Genomic DNA, 19,570 nt, shown 5'->3' on the forward strand with positions numbered 1-19,570 from the left:
TTTATTTTATATTTTTCAGAATAAAGGAAATAATTGCAATATTAAAACACTAAAATTGTTTTCCGTGAAGAAACAATTATATATTTTATTTTGGGAATATTTTTTATTCTTCATGTTAATGAATTATAAAACTCACATTTCTAAGGAAGCATTACATTTTGATTGAATTGAAAAAATCACTACCACAATAACATTTCGCAATGTTGACAACAAACATTTTATTTATACTTAGTAAATCATGTAGCAATTTTTGTTAAATTCCAATTTTTTTAGAATAAAAAAAAAATATATTTTTATTTGGAATATTGCAATACAAACACACAAAACCTGTGTTTAAGTAATAAAACAATTATATTTTATTCTTTAGGAATATTTTAATTTTTCTGCATAAATATAACTTAGTGAATTTTAAACCCCACATTTTAATGGAAACTTTACATTAAATATTTAACGAAGATTTCTTTGACACAACAATATTTATATCACATTTCCTACAATTTTTGTAAATTTCACCATGAAAAACAAATTTTATGTATTCTTATTTTATTTTTATTTTTCGGAATTAAGAATATTATAATTTCTTTTATTGGGAATTTTAAAATTATAAAACACAAACTTTGTTTTGGTTATAAAACAATTATAAATTTTTAATTCTGCTGGGAACTGAACACATTTTAATGACATTGAAATGTGGGCTTCAAATTTAAAATTTTAGGAAATTGAAATGTGGGCTTCAAATTTCAATGACAACTTTACATTTTGAATTAATTTTTAATGATTCACTGCCACAATAACATGTATTTCATATTGCTTAGATTTTTTTAAACCTGACCATGATTTTTTTTGTGAAGGTGTTGCTTCTGTGAAAACCCTATAACAAATATTTATAAAATTAGATTTTATGTGTAATTTAATTTCAAAGACATTTTGAAACATTATGAGGTAAGAATTTTAATCACATGTTTTTGAATTAAAACCTTTAATATTTTTATTTTTAATGCTTTTTTGGAATATTTTTTCTTTATATTTATTGCGGTTGAATATTTTTTCTCATTTGGTATTAAATTATACTTTTCCTTCTAGAACATTGGGCTTAACTGACAGTGGGATGTTGTTTCTTCGGTGATGCATTAAAACACATTAGTATTTGTTTTAATGTTTCACAGGAACAATGTTATGTTTGTGGAAAAATGTTATAAAATATTGAACATCATCGCCAATAGATATTTCCTTTTGTAAACATATGGTGGACATTGTCCTTTGAGCTGTAAATGCAACATTCAAAAGAACATTCCGACCAACTGATTTTTATACCTTAGGCCAATTCTTTCTTGAGCAGATGACCAAAATTTGTTAAATATTCGATTTTCGTATAGACTTGTAGGGTTGGTTGGATTTCAATTCTTCTATACGATGACAAGCAGTGAAAAGACGGCAATCGATATAAGATAAAAGCTGCAAAAACACCTTGGAATTCAGCTTTATTCGTTCCAATACAAAGAAAAATTGATTTCAGCTGTAAAGAAATTTACGAAAATTATTATTGGAACATCCACTGTTCCCTTATATTTTGCTCTGTTGATTCCTAAAAGTAGTATTATGAGTTGTCGAAACCTGGATCTAATAGATAAAGAAATATGTTAATAGTTTTGGAACATGCACTGTTCCCAAAAATAAGATATTGAAGAAATACGCTATAATACGATTTTTTATTATTAAATGTTTGTTATTGTATTTACCCACTCCTTTAAAAGGATCGAGGCTGTTATGTATAAAGATGTAAGTAATGTAGAAAAATATCAATTCTCTGTCATGGAAATTTCTTAAAGGGCGATCAATTTCCAGAAAACCTACATATCTTTTATGTGGAATTTGTTGCTGAAATAATATTTTTAGATCTTGAAACCGTCTAGTTTTTTTTTTTCGATTTGTTCAAAGATACGTAGTCTTCATGACGAACATAGAATTCAAGGGGGAAAATACATAAACATCTTCCTCTTGAACCAAACATTAGAGATCTAATATGAAAATGTAAAGAACCAAAACACACTTTGTATCGGCAATGAGTTTATCTTACCAAAAATGTAAGCTTTGTGTGTGGCTACTTTAATTGTTATCCACCAAATTGGTTAAGTTGGGCGCCACAATTCAAGGTGATTGATCCAATCAATGTATTATATTGGAATGCACAATCGACTCAAAAAAAACATGAAATTATAAGAAGACTTCTCATTTAATCTCTGGCAGATGCTTCCAAAGTTCAATGGATTTCCGGCCACCGAATGTTGTTCCGTTGGGCGCCACGATGATAGATTTGAGCCCTGTTCCTTTGGTTATAGATTGAAGTGTCGAAATATACTCGTTACTTGAATTCCTCTTTGAAATATTGACATCAATGCCAATGTAAAGTAGTATTGAAATATAAATATTTTTTGATAGCTTGTGATGTACATCAACAGACAGAAGAACCCCTCTGTTAATAGACTACGTTGTATATCCCAATACCAGCATAGGTCAGATTTCTCAGGAGAAACTTGTGAAGACTGATTGAAAGCTGTAGTTTGGTTCAAGACTTTTTGAAATTCGGGAAATCTCCGAGTATAAATTTATCAGCTGCATTAAATTCTCCACCTAGATATGTTTGAACTTAATTTTATCACAAAAATAAATATTTGTGATATTTTTCGAAATTATTAAAAAGTATAAAATTGCCCGATATTCTGCAAACACTGCTAAAATAAAACTGCACTTTGTTTGCAGCCGGTGGTGTGTATTTATATCATTCATCCTTATCAACATTGAGATGACAGGTAAATTTCAGTTAAGAATTTTGTCTTAGGTTAGCTTAAGATTTTTACCTGGAAAAATGCAAATGTTTAAAAAGGAAAATTATGTTTTCATGGGAAATGTGCATGTGCAGAATTTTCTCAGGTAGGCTGTAACAATTGTGTGATAATTATATGCAGCTGCTTTGAAAGGGAAAACCATTTGGTTTCTAAAGAGATTAAATACATACATACGTAAAAGTTTACACAATTTCAATTTTAAAATTATATGTATGTGCATACGATGTCATATAAATTATGGACAAATGTTTCAATAAGAGTTCAATAATTTTGTGTTAAAGTTTTAATTCCATAAAAAATTTACATAAAATATTTAAATGTATTTCAATTGTTTATGTTAGTATATTAAGGCATACAATACACAAATTAAAACTTGATTTATAGCAAAATTTTAAAATAAATTAATAAATAATCGCAACATGAATGCAATTGAAATATACACACATTTACATATGAATGTGACATAGCAAGATATTTTATAATTATGATTCAACATCTAGTGCCTATTTATTTATGATAAAAATCGAAACATAATTCGAGGTCCTTTATGAATAGAACTTCTCTGAAAATATTTTTATTTTATAATTTTTATTCTCACATAGCCTTCATTTCCATTTATCCCATATTGTCATTTATGTGGCTTTGAAACAAATTAAAATGTACATGAAGTGTGAAATTTTTTAAAAGTATTTTAGAAAAATGCAAATAGTTTTTGAAATAAATTTTCTTTATAATAAATATTTCATTTACATGGACTTTAGGCTGCACAACTATATAGTCGTCTAATTTAAAAAATCTTTTTAAATATTTTTTTTAGCACATGAAAACAATACACAAACATGCACTATTTGATATTTAAGCATAACTAAATATCAGTTAAAGTGTTAAAAACAATTTAAATTCATTTTAGTAATTATGTAATTTTATGAAAAATAAAACTATTTCTGATTTCTTAAGAATGAGAGATGTTTACAAAATATATAAACAATTTTTTATTTTAAAAATTATTACTATCAATTTTAAGATATTTTCAAATATTTTGAGGAATAACATTTGTCATCATATTTTTTCTGAAATATTTATTTTTTATTTGTTTTTGACGATTGAATGCATAAGTAAAATTGACATTGCAAATTTGTTTAATTTTCTTATCTTGTGGTTAAATATTTTATTTTTATATGTACAAACTATTTTACAGATATCATTCTGAGTTATTGTGGGCTTTTGTTGATTATTTCGAAACACTATTTACACATTTTAATGCAATTTTTAATGGAGGTATTGAATCATTTTGACGATGCTCTATAACATATCGACTTCGAAATAACTTTTTTATTTCTTGTTTAACCAAGGGTTTGTTGATTATTTAAAAAATATATATTTAATAACAAGTATATTATCAATTCTGTATATAAGACACTGAAAAAATATTACGAGCCACATTAGCTTTATGCTTTGAAGTTATTTGTTGGGCTTCTTTAATAAAGATTATGTTAGTATAATTATTTGAATGCTTAGTTGAGTGTATTGTAGATTTCCAGCCCCGCAAATTTGAAAATTTAACCTACTACCATGAAAGATTTGTATGTACATATTCTCATCAAAGTCCAAAATTGAAGAAGATATTCTGAGCTAGACTTCCTTCTACATCTTTAACATAATCGTAGACTAAATATTTCTCCTTTAGCAACCATTAAATTTTTTTATCTTCAAGCTTTTTGTACGACAAATTTTCTTCGCTAAATATAGGGTCACATAAATTACTGTGGAAACGAAAAAACTACATTGATCAGTGTGAAAAATAGTTCTTACCAAATATCGGTGAATATTTCCGAAATCGCAACAGCAAATAATTTTTGAACAATATCGCCAATAGATTAGTCCCAATTTTAAAAATATAGTTAACGTTGCCCTTCAGGGTGTAAAAGCCACATTTAAAAAAAAATATTTCGCCCAACTGATTTTTATAGCTTAGGGACAGTTATTTCTAGACGCAGTATAGCTGATAACCACAATTTGATAAATCTACGATTATTTGTATAGACTTGTAGGGTTGATTGGATTTCAATTCTTTTATATGATGACCAGCTCCTAGAATTCACAATGAAAAGACGGCTATCGATATACAATATAGGCTGCAATAACACCTTAGAGTTCAGTTTTATTCCTTTTAATCCAAAAAAATGATTTCTGCTATAAAGAGGTTTACGAAAATTAATATTGGAACATCCACTGTTCCCTTACATTTTGCTTTGTTGACTTCTAAAAAAAGTATTATGCGCTGTCGAATACTAGATCTAATATAAAAAAATAAGGAAATATTTTTGGAACATAATCTGTTCCCAAAAATAAGATATTGAAGAAATACGCTGTATTACGATTTTTTATTATTAAATGTTTATAATTGTATTTACCCACTCCTTTGAAAGGATCGAGGCTGTTATGTATAAAGAAGTAATGGAGAAAAATCTCAATTCTCTGTCATGGGAATTCCTTAAAGTGTGATAAATTTCCAGAAACTCTACATATCTTGTTAATGGATTTTGTTGCTGAAATAATATTTGTAGATCTTGGAAACTTCTAAGTCTTTTAGCTATTTGTAGGAAGATAGGTAGTCTTGATGATGAATATGAGACAACACAGAATTCAAGGGGGGAAATACATATACAACTTCCTCACGAACCAAGGCAAATATTAGAGATCTAATCTGAAAATGTAAAGAACCAAAACACACTATGTATCGGCAATGAGTTTATCTTACCAAAAATGTAAGCTTTGTGCGTGGCTACTTCAATTGTTATCCACCAAATTGTTTAAGTTGGGCGCCACAATGCAAGGTGATTGATGAAATCAGTGTAATATATTGGAATGCCCAATCGACTCAAAAAAAAAAAAAAACATCATCAAAAAACTTCTCATTTAATCTCTGGCAGATGCTTCCAAACTTCAATGGATTTCCGGACACCGAATGTTGTTCCGTTGGGCGCCACGACTCTTGATGGTAGATTTGAGCCCTGTTCCCTTGATTGTGGATTGGTGTGTCGAAATATACAAGTTTCTTGAATTTCTCTTTGAAATATTGACAAAAATGGCAATGTTAAACAGCTTTGTAAACATATTTGTCTGATAGCTTGTGATGTACATCAGCAGGCCGAATACCCATCTCTGGCAGATTCTTCCAAAGTTCAATGGATTTTCGGCCACCAACTTTTAATACGTTGGGTGCCACTACTTATGATGATAGAACATATGCGTATTCTGCGTAGAACACTGTTCCTTTGGTTACGGATTGCAGTTGCTTGAATTCTTCTTTGACAAAAAACCACTGTAAAGCAGCATTAAAAACCATATTTTTTGATAGCTTGTGATGTACTGGCCAAAGGACCTTTCTGTGATTGGCTATGATGTATATCCCAATACGAGCATAGCTAAAATTTCTCCGGAGTAACTTGTGAAGCCTGATTGAATGCCGTAGTATGGTTCAAGAGTTTTAAAAATGCAGGAAATCTCAGAGTATAAATTTATAAGCAGCATCAAATTCTCCACTTAGATTTGTTAGAAATTAATTTTATCACGTAATATAAACTTCAAGGATATATTCGTTGATATTTATAGCTGTAGAAAGAAGGGAATTCCATACTGAGTATAGCGTTTTCTGTATAAAATTGCCAGACATTCTACACACACTGCTGAACTAAAACTGCATCTTGTGTGCAGCCGGTGGTGTTTTTTCATTTTTCCTTGTGAACATTGTAATGCCAGGTAAATTTCAATTAAGAATTTTGTCTTAGGGTAGCTTAAGATTTTTACCTGTAACAATGCAAATGTTTAAAAAGGAAAATTATGTTTTCGTGGGAAAACTGCTTGTGCAAAATCTTCTCAGGTAGGCTGAAATATTTATGTGATATTTAGATGCAGCTGCTTTGAAGTGGAAAACCATCTGTGTTCTAAAGACATTATTTACATACATAAATAAAATATTAATTTACACAATATCGATTTTAAAATAATTTGTGCATACACTGTCTTATGAATAATGGACAAATGTTTCAATAAAAAATTAAATTTTATCATTTAGTTTTACTTCAACAAAAATATAATATTCAACATTCAAACAAAGTATTACAACTCTTTTAAGTTACTATATATTAAGGCAATACAATACACAGAAAAAAAAACGGCGATAAAAAAATTATCATATTAACGAAATTCGATGAAATTATTTGATCACAAAGTAAAAATACAACTGATAAAATATTTCTCATATTGACTAAAATATTTATCGATTTTATATACATATTTAACTGATAAAATATTTCACATATTGACAATGTGGAATATTTTGATAAATATTTTTGTCAATATGTGAAATATTTTATCATTTTTATTTTTACTTTGTGATCAAATAATTTTATCGATTTTTGTCAATATGACATTTTTTTTTATCGCCGGAAAATCGATAAATTTTTGATTGAATCTTTGAAATATTTATCAAATGGCTTAAATTTTTTTCTTTGTACAATAAAGTGCAATTAGTAAATCAGAATACAGAAATTCCAGCTTGATTTTGAACATTTAACTCTGAATAGATATCCTGTGATTCCAAAAAATAAACGCTTTAGATCTGGCCTCACAATAAATATGGATAAATAGTTTAAATTGATGTTGAAGCCATTTCATGTTGATGATAATTTTCACAATTTTCTCATTCTAGATAGATAAAGACATATTTAAATATTTTTTGGAACATGATCTGTTCCCGAAAATAAGATATCGAACAAATACGTTGTAATAAGATTTTTTATTTGTAAATAATTATGATTGTATTTACCGACTCCACTAAAAGGATCGTGGCTATTATGTTAGGTAGAAGTAATGTCCATGATGGAGAAAAGCTTTTCGTTTCATTGTCATATGAATTCATTTGTGGATTTTATTGCCGACATAATACGTGTAGATCTTGGAAACATGTTGGTTCTCTTAGTGATTTGTTTCTTACAACCGATGAACGAATATAGCCAAGTTCGATTACGAATATAGGCAGCACAAAATTCAAAGGGAAAATAAGTATATCTTCTTGGGGAACCAAGGCAAATGGGAGAGATAAACTCAATCGAGTCGGGAGATCTAATCTGAAAATATAAAACAACCAAAAACATTTTGTGCCAGCAATGAGTTTATCTTACCACAAATTGAAGCTTTCTGTGGCTATTTCAATTTTCGTCCACCATTTTGGTTACGTTGGGCGCCACAAATCAGTAGACTTGGAAGAACAAGTCGATCTTGAAAAAAAGCCTTCTCATTTAATCTATGGTAGCTGCTTTCAAAATTTAGTTGATTTAAGGCCAGCAAATTTTGTAATGTTAGAAGTCACTACTCATCATGATTGATCATATGTGTATCCCATCGTATAGTTTGAACAAATTCTCATTGATGACCCAATCCTGCTGTATCTCAAACTAAGCATCTACTATTTTGTGAGGAACCTTTGGAGAATCTATAAAACGTTCCAGCAAATTTAGTAGGCTCTTGTAAGTAACTATTTGCAAAGGAATTCTGATATGATGAGGTTTAAATTTAGTTAGCCGGGAATCACATAATCTCATAGATAATCTCGTAATTCCATAGATGTCGACGAAATCAATGATAGCCAAAGAACGAATATGAATTTTGTGGTAATGGAGAACAAGTTTTTAGGTCCTTAACATGTTTTTAGAGGAATTCATAAATTCCCTGCTACAATTGTTGGATAAAGTTGTTGTTCTCTGCCATTGAGAAGAAAAATTCCCGAACTGTCGTGTCCCACAAAGGCGTGATAGCAATTAGACACCTCTATAAACCGTAGTTTTTACGTTAGGTCCCATCATTTGAGATGTCGGGCGCCGTATTGCCAAAGGATTATTAAATGATAGTTAAAGTAGCCAAGATCCAGTAGCCTTGGATCTTTATTCAATGATGAAACAGCATGAAACAGATTTCTGGATAAATATCTTGATTACGAGATGGAGACACTTCTTGCAGACGAAATTGTTGAATGTGCAGCATGAGGATGTTGCGTAAAGGATTTGGAAATAATTATTCATTAATTTGATTATAATATAAGCAAAATAATGAAAGAGCTGATATCTTTGATGAATATATCCTTGATGATGTTCGGATTGGAAAATCGTGATGGATATCCCAGCAAAATTTGAAGGAAGGGGTTCAAACGAAGTCGTGAAAGATCTTATCTTTTCAGTAGTATTTGAACCAATGCAAAGGAAGTCGTGAAAGATCCGATTTTTTCATCAGCATTTGAACCCATTCCATCGATCCAATAGAGATGAATTTTGTGTTTTTATACACATTTTTCTAAATATATAAGATTAATTACTTACAATAGGCTTGATGTTGTCGGAGACTCGAAATCACAACCGACGTTGTTAAAACTCTCGTCGTAATGATAATGTCATTGAAAAATGGCATGTCAAAGCATTGGAATAAATGATATACTTTGGATCCAAAAATTAATACCATCTTTTGAGGTCCACTTTCATATAAAATTCATGGATGAAGATGCTAAAAAGATGACATGCCAGATCACTTACACCCATGATTGAATGGCATCTTTGGTATCGAACATTTTGCGGGGATGATGATGGACATCAGCAGAAGTAGACGGTTTAAGTTCAATAAATATTTGTACCTCCTCAATGTTGTTGCTGATTATTTGAATACACATATCACCACCAAGTTCCAAAGTCATCGAGAGAAATGTAGAGATGATGGAATGTGTAGCAGATGATTGTAAGCGGCAGATGTATTTATCAATGTCATTAATTAAGAATATCATTAGATTAGACAGTATCAAACTATTGTACGCCGAATTGGATGACATATCAACCGCCGTTAAAAACCGACCGCCAACGTTCCGACTACTTTTGGAGTATTAGAAAGTTGCGGCCCGAGTTTAAATAGGCCAAGGACAGTCAACTTGGCCTATTCTGTAATAACAGTCGATCTGTTACAACAACCGACCGACGACGTGAAACGGATGAACCGCAACGACATTATCTAATTGAATTGAACATTAAACAAAACGACCGACAACTTCCCGGCGACAATCGGAATGTATGAACCGTGCCGGGTCGATTCGACACTCAACCAAGGACAATAAACTTGGCGACCGATGATTCTGATATCGAATTTCCTTTATCGTCGTTCGATAACTTGTATAACATTGCAACTAGAGTGTATGAACTGTTGCGGCAGTTGGAATGTTTGACCCGTTCCGGCCCGGTTTGATACTCAACCACGGATAGGCAACTTGGCGACCAACAATTACGAATTGAACTTCCTTCATCGTTGATAGATTAGTAATACCATGTCATCATATCGGAATATGTATTGAAACCCCTGTAGACCCGTAAAATGCTGCGACGGTATGAAATACGAATATTTTAAAATTTTATTTATTTACAAGTTTTTATTCTTTTTGCGGAATATAGCAATTAAACGACCGAAGATGTTTCCACGGTGGCACTATGTTTCATAGAGGTTTTTTTTACATTCGACCAAGGACAACTGACGACGATTTCAAGATCAATATCCAATATTGGACTATATCCCCGACGGCGTACGAAATGGGATGGACCACCGACGGTTGTTCGACGCCACGGAATTTTACCACCGCCGATGCATGAATATCAACTAACTCATTGTGCGATATCGAAGGAAGCAAAGCAATATTATCGACGACAATAATATTTACATTTACGAAGTTCAATTTATGACTGAAGAGAGATTTCGCAGTGAAGGAGCAAATTGTTAACCTGAAGTAGTCCAACTTACGGCTGAAGAGAAATTTTAATGTTCGACCAATTTGCTGTTTATTGTAGCCTATGCTGAAGACGTTTGGAGCTGTATGTCATGATGGTAGCAGGTTAAGTTGAAAGGATTTCCCGATGCATTTACAAGTTCCAGATGTTTTGATCCCGTCGAAATTCATTCTAAAATGTAGATGAGGCCTGAGACTTGGCAACGGCCCGTGCAATTCAACAGCATTTATAGGATCCTCACGGTTACATTCTCTGACGGCGTATGAAATGAATCAATGAATCAACGACGGTTTTTCGACACCACATTTTTCGATATCGATGGAATCATTCCTTACGGATATTCCGAATTTTAACGAGCAGTACTGCAAATATCGATAATATTTACATTTACGAAGTCCAACTTATGTTTGAAGAGTGATTTCACCATGAAGAAGGAAATTGTTCCTTGAGGCAGTCCAACTTACGGTTGAAAAGAAATGTAATTATTCAACTGCTTTGTTGCTTATTGTAGCCTATGCTGACGGTGTTTAGAGAGCATGTCATTAGGCAGCTGTAGGTAATGATGGTGTCAAGGAAGTTGACAGGATTTTCCGATGCATTTACTAGTTGTAGATGTTTTGACATCATTGAAATTCATTCTAAAGAACTTGAACAGCTGCAACTGACGTCTGAGACTTGTCAATGATCCGTGGAATGCAATGGGGAAACGTTGACGGGATTTCCCAATGCATTTACCAAATGTTGATGTTTTGACTCCAGCGAAATTCATTCTAAAGAACTTGAATAGCTGCAGACGACATCTGAGACTTGGCAATGGTCCTTTGAATCCAACGGCATTTGTAGGATTCTTATGCTTACATACGCCACTTTCTGGTGGAGGAATCTTCATTGAAATCAGGGATGTTTTATGTAATGACGCAAAAAGTTCCACATTAAGGATACCCAAAAAAAGCATGGCTTTCTGAAAAAGTTTGCAAAATATTTAACATAGCAGCTGTCGAATGCGATGATCTAATGAACATCGAATGGATTTCACAATGGATTTATTTACTGCAGATGCTTTGACCCAATCGAAATTCATTCTAAGGAACTTAAACAGCTGCCGATGAAGCTGGAATCCTAGGACTTCATAGGGATAGGAGATGTCATTTGCTGCGTTCCACTCTTAAAGTCCTCATTGAAGTTAGGCATCATCTTTGTAATGGCTAATATGGGATGTATCAAAGATACTGAAATAAATTAGCATTGCTTATTGGAGACGTTTGGAAACCAGTTCATTAAGCAGCTGTTGGAGACGATGGTATCAGTAAAGTTTAACCAATGAATTATTTGCTGTAGATGCTTTAATGTCATCGAAATTTATTTTAAAGAACTTGAACTGCAACAGATGCAGCCAAACCATTCATACTTAAATGGGGATTGAGAAGACTGCTTCCTTCATTATACGCCACCAAACGGTCTGAATGACGAAGATTGTGGGCAAGAGTGTTTTAGAAAACCTCCAGTCCTTTTTCCTCCATTGCAAATTTTGCATTCAAAAAAATCATTGCTTTCTTTGAAAAATGGATTCATTTGGAGGGCATCTGAAAATATATTTGCAATCAATTTGTCCCAAGGTCATACCATACAACTTTGGATTCCATGGTGTACATTTCCAGTTTTGAAAGTATAATCATAAAATGTGAAAAAATGTCCGACTCATGGAAGGAAGTTGGAAACAACGGCATCTCTAAGATTCCTGGATATTTCCGAATCCCATGATGAACGTTTTTTTCAAAGGTAAAGGAAGTCAAAGATTATAAACAATGAAATCTCAAGGAGTTTGAAAATGCTCGAATAATGCTGGACAGCTGACAACCACATGATGAAAGAAAACGCTGGAGAAAGAACCCGTCTCAAAGTTCTTCTCTTCACTGAGTAGACTTTTCATTTTTCGAAACAATTTCAAATTTTTACTTTGTACGAGTATTTTCCGAATAAACGCGACCAACAAACGTTCCGTACACGATAGTCGTCACAAACGAACTGATGACGGTCGCATTGAGTTGAGGGGTTTTTATGCTCGTCTGCAATAGGCAGGCAGGCAGAAAAAAAATATTCAACCCTTAAAAAAAGAAAAGACAGCTGTTCGTATTGACACACTTCAAAAGGGAAGATTTTGTTGATCGTTAACTTATAACAACAACAAAGCATGAAAATGATCGCCCTCCCTGCATATCATTTTTTTTTCTTAGAACCCTTAGTCATTAAAGAAAGTTGTGCCAGTAGGTAGGAATTTGGGAATAATACGTCGTCCGCCTGAATTTTTGCAAAGACACACACTGCATTCAAACTGGCGAGAGATAATTAGGAACGACAAACAAAGGAAATAATCAAAATATCCTGCATTTGTTGTAGTCGTTATTTTTGTGTGGAAATTTCCGTTACTTTTTCATTGTTGAGGTTTTGAATGAAGAAACAGGTAATATTTGGAATGAGTAAAACATGTTTGTGGAAAGTTATATTTAACAACATTTTAATTGATGTTGGTGGCATAGCGTTAATGTTTGCACTGAAATACATAAATCAGTTGATTCCAGCAGGAATCCTCAATTGCAAAATTCTGTTACCGGGAAATGGATTTTGAATATCATATTAAGAATGAAATTTTGAACGCGAAAAATATCAGTTGTATAGGTCCAAAAATATTGCATAGTGCTGGTTAGCATTAGCACTTTTTATACAGAAGATCGTGAACAGGAGCCACTTGATTAGCCCACTGAATAAAGGTCCTATATCACTGGAGAAAAAATATTAATTCGAGGATCTTCTCATCGGAGACTAAAAAGATTTCTCATAGAAGACTTGGAGATTTTGTTGTATGTATTTTTTTATGGAGAACAAGAATGACCATTCGTCGATGACCAAAAAGTCTTCTCAATGTAGACTATGTAATGTACACAACATTAACATGTTGCAGATGCATTTTTTTTTTATCAAAAACATATAAGGCATCTTGGAACCTAAGTCAATTTAGGACTACGGGAGCCATTTAATGCTAACTGCAATAGGTTTGGGGGGGTTCGGTCCTTCTTGAATTAGGCCTTTTTCTCATTATGTCATTATTTGAAAGACTCCCTATTTATTTATGTTACATTTGAGAATATATAGAAAAATGGTAAAAATACACGTACTAGTTAAAAACCCCTGCAATGAAATATCGAAATTGTAATGTTGCTTCTTGAAATATTCTTCATACTTTGTATAGTTTCTCAGATGTCAATGAGAAACACGGCCAACCTATTGTTCTAATGGCCTACAATATTTATTAGAACCCCTTTAACCCTTCACTCCAACGGCATGACCCTCACCTCTTGGTAGAAACGTCTAATAAATCTTTAACAATTCATTTTGAATTCAATGCAAACCAATTTTTATTCAATTGATCAATAGTACTTTAAATATGACTTCTTCAACGATATAAAAATTCAACTGTGTACTAGGATAAGCATAATATAGGTTAATTCGTTTAAGAGCTACCAATATCAAATTTGAGTTAATGATGTTTAAAATATTCATTTTATTATATAAATACCATAGAAGTATATACTTATTTACCAACATGAAAATATCGGACATTTTGAAGCTTATCATAAATGCTTACAAAAGATTTTTGAAAGTTATGTCTCTTAATGGGTTAATTTGTTACTTTATAATGATATTATTCTTTTTAGAATGAAACCGTATATGGCAATCCAATGAATACAAATAATTCGTACTATTTATGACTTTATTATGAAGGAGAGATCATAACAAACACAAAGCGAAAATATTGCTCCAACAAAGGAGACAAAAAAAAAACACACACAGAATAATGAAATTTGCTGCTCTTCTAATTGAAGGACGTATAACAGTTGACTATGATCTCTCTCACTATTTGCATTACTTGGTGCCATTTCAAAAACTGGATTTATGAATGAAAAGAAATAGAATATACACTAAGAAACCACTTACCCCCACACTCCGCTGTCGACGAAGGCCTTCGCTCGATCGTTTTGTGATGGTTGGGTGCTTTTTCAATTATTGTTGTTCATTCATTATTTGCCTTGTAATAGTTACGTTAGGTATCAAAATTAAGTATGTAATAGGACCTACAATAATCAGTCTCTGTGCATTAAATATACAATTCTCGGGTAATATAATTTTAGGCAAAATTTGCATATATGATTAATTAATGTTTAATTTAACGTCAATACCACGAGATCTTAAAAATACTATATTTAATGCACTGAAATTTATAAAAAAAAGAATAAATTTGTATACTTAATAACTGATGATTTTAATGACTGATATGTATGGTGATTTCCATGCTATGGTTAGGTCAACTTTGCACCCATGCAATTTCCAACAGACGAAAAAAAATGGATATAGTCTTCACTCGTTTTGGTAAATGAAGGAGTAGCACAAGTCAGCTGGGGAAATTTGAATATTGAATTTTGTATGTGATGGATCAGGCTCAATTCCACGGACGCAATCTCAAACTTAGGCAATATGATTTTGAAGATCTCTTCGTCAAGATAATTGTTGATGGTTCGTAATTTCCTCTCACTTCCAATTGCTTATTTTGTTTTGGGAAAATTTTATTGGGAATATATCCAATTGGAACGGAATATTCAGAGTCCAGATTGTTGGATAATAGTGGTTGTTTCACACATATAAAATTTAGGTTAGGTGTCGCATCTTGATTGAGAACATATTTCAGATGAAGTTGGGATTTGAAGAAATTTCACCAGGTTGAATTGTACCTTTTACACCTTTCTTCACTTTAGGTTTCACGTTTGAAAAATTATGTGTGCTATAATACGAGGTTGTTGGGGCCAGCAAGATTCAGTACCTCTTTTGGTCACTCTATCATGCTTTAAAAGCATGTATGTTTAAATAAATTGTGTTTTGCGACGCTGTGTTGTGACCACTATCAATTATGGAGGGGATTGTGGGAATTATGTGCGTTAATTTATTAGCCCAAGATGAAGTTCGGTAATAATTTCGATAGATTTTTACACGATAAATATGTATGTGAACACAAGTTAGGCTGGTTTTAATGTAAAAAAAATCCGTAACACATTTGCACGTAAGATGTGGTTTGTCCAAGATAATTCTGGGAAGGTGCGGCAGATTGATGTTCCAAACTACCCTGAGGGTAGTATCTCCAAATCACTTCAGCCACACTACTTTAATTTTGGCTTTAAAATCCAGAAAACCAAATTAATTTCTTGGAGAGATATCATATGCAGCAATTGGTTAAAATTTCTGTGGAAGTATTACTATTATTTTATGCACAGTTTTAAGGCTTTTATAATTGCCTTACCTTCTCGATATAAATACTATTAGGAGTTTGGTAATACACTTCAACTTATAACGTTGGTAAATGTTGGAATTAAGTTTTGATTAATTAGATATTTAAGAATTTAGAGAGGTTAATTTTTATCTGATGTTTTCTCGGTAAATGCTGGTTAGGAAAGAATTATTTTTTGTGAAATAGCGGAAGACGTGGTCTTTGGTCTTTGTTTTAATAAGAAGTTGGCTTAAAGTGAAATGTCAAAACTTGTTGCTTGGGCTATCAACCTCTAGGCGAAAATCGATAAATCGATAAAACTATTGTAAAAATTCAAAGGACTCATATAAATATATATTGACTATTTTTTCTAAAAAATTTTTTTTTAAAAGACAAAAGGTTCTATTTTGGTTTAAACAGTAAAAATTATGAATTTATCGAGTTCTGAAACTTTTACTCTGAGGATATTATAGAAAATGTCTGTACAGTACCTCTCAGAATTACATGATGTTGCTTATAAGTGGCTTTGATCAAGATATAACTGATCAATGATAAATAAGATGAATGAATAATCAAAACATAATCAAAACAAAAACAAATGTGGCAGAGTACACGAACGACTGCTTAGTCAAAGTGATATAGAAAAAACCTCAATTTTATGCAGAATTATTGTAATGTTTAGGTAAGCTTCTTATAAAATCAATAAATATGTGCATATAATATTTAATCTTAACAACAATTCATTTCTTCTCTTATAGGATTTTCTATCAAATAAGAGAGGAATATCAATACAAAATTTTTCTTAACATTGCGATGATATGGCTGCAATTACGCAGACAATAGGCCTGTCGCTGGAATAAAGATCTCCAAAATGGATTTGTGCCGAAGTGTTTAGTGTCAAGTAATCTCAGGGCTGCAGTGATAATCAATGTAATTGACTGAAGTGAAATAAAAGTGTAACTACCTTTAAACAAAAACAAAAAGAAAATATTATAATTGGTTTGGGATAAGGTTCTGTGACAGTGGCCAATACAAACCGGATAATTTCACGAATCTTGTGAGATGGAATTAGATGGAAAAAGGACACTAGGTGCGGATGTCTTTTCCGTGGTATGTACCGATAAGTTTTCCATCCAAATTTTCATGTAGGTAATAATGATTACCGAGCTTTTCTCTTACTTTCGCTTTTAAAAAAATTGGCGATAACTTAGCATTGAAACACTTTTCTGCGTTACTCTGCGCAAAGTTTCTATAAAAAACCTCTTGTCCGACAATGTACGTATTTTCTTTAGTCCTCAAATTATATTTATGCTGATTCCTCTCATAGGCAGCTTTAATATGTTTTCGTAAATCCGACCGAACAAGTTGGAGACTATCGTCTTTGGATAATTTTGCAGTCGGCTCCCCTAAGAGGTTCAATTTTCGCAAAAGCTCATAGGAAGAACCATGAGTGATCATATCAAACCCATATAGGGCATGATATGGAGAACAATTAATAGTTTGATGAAAAGCATTTCGAAGAGCACAACTGATTGACGAAATGTTCTGGTCCCACTCCTTGTGGTCTTTTTTTAAATATGCCCTAATACCAGCAATTATTGAACGGTTAACTCGTTCGGACGCATTTGCTTGAGGACTATAGAGGGCAGTGTAAACATGCCGAATACCCAGTTCAGTGAGGAATGCATTTAGGTCGTTTGCACGGAATTGACTTCCGTTGTCACTCACTAGAACTTCTGGTACTCCATATACGTGAAAGATATGCTTGAGGAGAAACTCTTTAATGGTGGCAGCTGTAAATTTCCGCAATGGACAGAGCCAATGAAATTTCGACAAATGGTCTAGAACAATGAATAGACCAATGTGTCCACTTTTGCTCCTCGGATATGGCCCGAGGATATCCACGTAAAGACGTTGGAAGGGACGCACTGATTCTACCAAATTTCCCATCGGTGGTTTTAAAACAACGTTTGGTGCCTTTGTGGTTTTACAGACTTCACAATTTCTTACATAGTCGCGTACATCCTTTACCATACCTGGCCAGAAAAACGTCCGTCTTAATAATTCTAACGTCTTCGCCATTCCGCCGTGGGCGGCAACGGGGTTATCATGAGCCTTAGAGATGGTCTCGTTTCGGAGCCGGAAAGGTATCCACAGTTTCCAAGCATACTGTTCTTGAGATTCTTCTCCAGTGTAATGCTCGGAACGAAAATAAATGTATTTATCGACAATTTTAATGTCGGGATATTTACTCTGGTCATTTTTAACCTGAGATTTTAAGGAGTTGTACTCCTCATCCTCGAAATTATGTGAGTCCAAGTCTACCCCTGGTTCAGATGTATGCACAGAAGATATTTCGGCGTCGGGGATTCTTGAAAGGGCATCTGGAACAATGTGTTCCTTCCCTTTTCGGTGGCTGATACTAAACCGGTATGATTGCAACTTAAAGACCCACCTTGCAAGTCTTCCGCTAAGGTCGGGTTGTCGCATCAGCCACAATAAGCTGGAATGGTCGGTCACAACTTCAAATTCTTGGAGCTCCAAATAGCATCTAAATTTCTGAATGGCTTCGAGAGCAGCTAAACACTCACGCTCGGTAACGCTATAGTTACGTTGCGCGGTGTTTAGCTTCTTGCTCATGAATGCTATTGGCTTCTCGTTACCCTCATCATCGAGTTGTACCAGCACAGCACCAATTCCAAAATCGCTCGCATCGCAGTGTAAATAAAATTTCTTAGTGAAATCTGGATTATTTAACACTGGAGCTGATGTTAGGAGCGATTTTACGCGTTCAAAGGCGTGCTGTGCTTCGTCTGTCCATTTGAACTTGCGCTTGGTGGATACAACTTCGGTGATGGGGAACGTCTCCGAAGAAAAGTTGTGTATGAACCGCCGGTACCATCCACAAATGCCTAGAAAACCTCGTACCTGTTTTAGATTTTTGGGTACAGGCCAGTTAATTATGGCAGACACCTTTTCAGGGTCTGTCATAATTCCACCATTACCGATAATATATCCAAGGTAGTTTGTTTTTGATACACAAAACTTACTCTTGGATATATTAAGGGTAAGGTTTGCCTTTTTAAATTGTGATGCGATCCTCATAAGAACCCCAATATGCGTCTCAAAATCTTCCGACACGATAACCATATCGTCCAAATAGCCGAAGACCGTTTGGCGTAGGTCTGGTGGAATGAGCTCATCCATCAGCCGACACATTGTCTGTGGGGCATTGCACAGTCCGAAGGGCATAACCACAAATTGGTAGAGTGGTCTACCCGGGACTGTGAATGCCGTCAACTGTTTGGATGGCTCATCCAGACCTATCTGCCAAAAAGCATCTTTCAGGTCTAGCTTGGAGATATAGTTAGCCTTCGGTAGTCTGGAGAATATTCCCTCTATGTTTGGAAGCGGGTAAGCGTCCTTCTTTGTGACAGAATTCAGCTTCCTCGCATCCAAACATAACCTAACCTTGTTAGGTTTTACCACGAGCCTCATGGGAGAGCTCCATGGCGAGGCAGAAGGCTCGATAACCCCTAGTTGGAGCATACGGTCGATCTCTGTGAACATTAGCTTTTCTACCGCGGGTGAAA

The sequence above is a fragment of the Musca autumnalis genome, unplaced genomic scaffold (assembly GCF_047663935.1).
Source record: "Musca autumnalis isolate F117 unplaced genomic scaffold, ASM4766393v1 scaffold_5, whole genome shotgun sequence".
Lineage (NCBI taxonomy): Eukaryota > Metazoa > Arthropoda > Insecta > Diptera > Muscidae > Musca > Musca autumnalis.